The sequence below is a fragment of the Lathyrus oleraceus genome, chromosome 3 (genome assembly GCF_024323335.1).
Source record: "Lathyrus oleraceus cultivar Zhongwan6 chromosome 3, CAAS_Psat_ZW6_1.0, whole genome shotgun sequence".
Classification (NCBI taxonomy): Eukaryota; Viridiplantae; Streptophyta; class Magnoliopsida; order Fabales; family Fabaceae; genus Lathyrus; species Lathyrus oleraceus.
The window spans coordinates 394,647,351-394,651,394 of NC_066581.1; positions in this window are offsets into that span (position 1 = coordinate 394,647,351).

Sequence of the window (4,044 nt, forward strand, 5' to 3'; positions counted from 1 at the left end):
GCACAAAATGAATTTCCAACTTAGAAAATTCATATCAAATCAGAAATGCATGCAATGACTTTGGGATTTTTTGTATAAGTTCCTTATGCCATTAATGTTCAATATGCAAAAGATCAAGTCCAGAATGATGCAAATGCTATGTGAACAAAAATGCACCAATTCAATGTCAAAAATGTGACACAAATTGTCACATTTTTCTCTATGTGTCAAAAATGATGATAACATGTGAGAAAAAATCCAAACCAGTGACCAATAATTCATGTCATGTATGAATGTCATGTATGCAAAAGAGTGGATCAAAAGGTTCAAAATTGAGGATTTCACAATATTTGCAAATGATATAGTAGGTTCCTTGAAAATAAAAATACTCAAGCATTACATTTTATGCATCATTTGCATAAGCAGGTTTTCGCCAGATGTCTGATTGGTGTTTCTTCTGTGCTTTAGCCAAGCTGACTCACCGGTACAATACTCGAGCCAATCATCTGAGAATCATGGAACATTTGGAGCAAGAGAACAGAGAGTTGAAGGACGAGATCGCTCGCTTGACTGCCATGATGGAGTCAGTTCTTGCTACTCATAATCAAGCTTCTCCAATGCCTAAAACTCCTCCCGTGATGACTGTTATTTCAGAAGTGGTTACCTCCACCGTGCCCACTGCTGCCACCCACTTCACGCCGAATATGCCTGCCGGATTCTCGTGGGGAATGTCGTCCAACTTTGTGCCTGAAGGCTTTGCGCCTACTTTTTCTTCCATGCCGGCATCTAGCCCGTTCATGTCCGTGCCACCTCCCGTTGTCCACACCTTGCCTCGCGTAGAAGACATCATCTATCATTCTGAGCCGTCTGAGGGCCCGGATGTTTATGAGAAGATGGACGAGATGAAAGATCAGTTTCTTGAGCTGCGCAAGAAATTGAAGATGCTGAGAGGTAAAGATCTGTTTGGAAAGAGTGCTGCTGAGTTGTGCTTAGTGCCCAATGTCAAGATCCCGGTGAAGTTCTAAGTGCCTGACTTTGAAAAGTATAAGGGGAACTCTTGTCCGCTTAGTCATCTTGTGGTGTATGCCTGCAAGATGTCTACTCAGACCGACAATGATCAATTACTTATTCACTACTTCCAAGATAGTCTGATCGGTGTTGCGCTTCATTGGTACATGGGGTTGGATAGTGCAAGCATTCGCACTTTCAACGACTTGGGAGAGGCTTTCGTGAAGCAATACAAGTATAATGTGGACATGGCGCCGGATAGAGACCAACTGAGGTCTATGTCTCAGAAGGATAAAGAGACATTCAAATAATACGCACAAAGATGGAGGGAGTTGGTTGCCCATATCACTCCTCCTTTGGAGGAAAAAGAGATGACAAAAATCTTCTTGAAAACTCTGAGTTCATTTTATTATGAACGCATGATTGCTAGTACCCCCAGTGACTTTACCGAAATGGTAAACATGGGGATGAGACTTGAGGAGGAGTCTGTGAGGGACGTTTGTCCAAAGATGAGGCGTCAACAAGCAAGAGGTATGGTAGCAACTTTGGTAAGAAAAAGGACAGTGAGACCAATGTAGTAATTAGTGGGAGGCAGAGGAGACCTCAGATCAGAAGGAATCCAACATCCCGTCAACATCATCATCATCAAGTGTCATCAATAATTCCGGTATTTTCAAATCAACAAGCAATACCAATTCAACAACAACAATATCAACGTCAACAACAACAACCGCAACAAAGAACAAACACCTACAACAATAACAATGCCAACAACAATCATCATCAGCAGAACTTTGAGAGGAAGAAGGTCTCTTTCGACCCGATTCCTATGTCATATGCAGAGTTGTATCCCTCGTTAGTTCTCAAGAATTTAATTCAACCGAGGAACCCATTCTTGAACTTTTTCTTGATTTTCTTGATCAAATGCATTCATCAACCATATTTTCATGATTCTTGACTTGAGAAACCCATGGTTGACAAAAAAATCTCAAAAGTCAAACTTCGACCTTGAGCAGTTGACTTTTCATCAGATGAATTCCAAATCTTCAATGATCAATGAATCAAACTTCTTTAGACAATTGAAGCACATGAATGGATCATAATGAAGCACTTGAGGACCTTGAATCATATTTCAAACCATTAGATCATGCATTGGTCAAAAAGTCAACATCAGAGCAATCTTGATCAAAACCCTAATTTAGGCATCAGATAAATTTGGAACTTATAGGTCTTGAATGAATGCAATCTTGAACCTGATTATGATGAATGGAAATCACTTGACTATTGTAAATGAATGATAAACTTGAGTTACCGAGGAATGCCCATAATCTTGACCAGTCAATCACTTGAGCTCCTTAAACTAACACACATACCTTGTGAAAGAATCAAACAAGACAAAACGTATTTTTGTATTTTCATAAGGTTGACAATGCATAAAAGACACACACATGAGATGTTTGATGCTATGTAAATGATGAAAATGAGATGGAATCTTAGGGGTAAAAATTAGGGTATGACAGCAAGTAAATATATAATATTTTGTAAAATAAACTAGAGGTGAGTGAAGGGGCCATCGAAGATCTACAATCATTAAACAAAGTTCTAACTGCTAAAGAGCAAAATGCGAATAAGAAATTCAAGAAGACTTGTCAAGCATTGAACATGAACTTGTTCTTCTAATATAACTAAATTTGTCATATTATAATGTTCTAGATCAGATTGAAATGTTATATATTTAGTGAGCATTAGAGAAATAAACATTCCAAATAATTTATAATAAACTCAGTTGTATATATCACAACGGTTGTTTATACCAACTGTTGTTAAATCTTTGGCTTTGAAGAATATCACAACGGTCGTCTAAATTAACTGTTGTGACAGGTCACACGCTACATAGTTTTTTAATCATTGTCGCACGACCGTGGTGGTAAACATCGTACATATAATCACACTTTATCTTACAACGGTTGATTCAGTGTGATGGTATCCTTTTCCAACCATTGTGATATGTGTTTTGTATATTAGTATTTCACTTATCATTTAATCTTACAAAGCCTTCTTTCAAAACAACTAATATTTTGATCAAACATGTTTTATTTCTACATGATTAGCGGCCCTCCCGATCAAACATACTTTAATGGGTTAATATCTATTTTATTTTAGAATCTTTTACTATATTTCATATTTCAATTACACTTAATAATATTATATAAATCTAATATTTAATACATTATTTATTTTATATTTAAATTTTATTGCAGGAACTTTAATATATTGTTTATTAAATATTATTTAAATGTAATAAATATTTTTGTAGTGTTTGAATATTTAATAAATTTTTAAATTTCAAAGGTTTATATTATCAAACTAATATGACGTATTAAGTATTTAAACATTTTTCAGGTTCCCTCCCTCACATCTTCAGACGCACTTAACACTGAAGCAAGCATTTTCATATCCCATAAAACTTATCATAAAAAATTTAGGATATAAATCCTCTATCCTTTAAAAATTATTTAATGTTTAATAAAATTTTCTATATGAATGCATGTTTAATAAAATTTTGTATTTAATGTTTAATAAAATTTTCTATTTAATGTTTAATAAAATTTATTTCAATATTCAATTCATATTTAAATAGGATTAAATATTATTTAATTGTGTTTGAATATAGTTTTAAATAAATTTATTTAAATATTATGTAATCAATATTTCTTTAGAAATATTATGCAATGGATATTTTTTAAATAAATAGTTTTACACTTATACCGGATGTCAATTAATCCTGAATCTTAAATTATATATATATATATATATATATATATATTATATATATATATATATATATATATATATATATATAATATATATATATATATATTATATATATATATGTGATTAATTACTATGCATTGTTAGTGTAAAAGTTTTATATTGTCGATTCATCATCATTATCCGTTTATATTATTTTATAGATTTTTAAAATAAAAGTTAAACTTGTTTTAATATCCAATATTTATAATTAATTGGCGGTGTAAAATCTTTTTATACGATTAG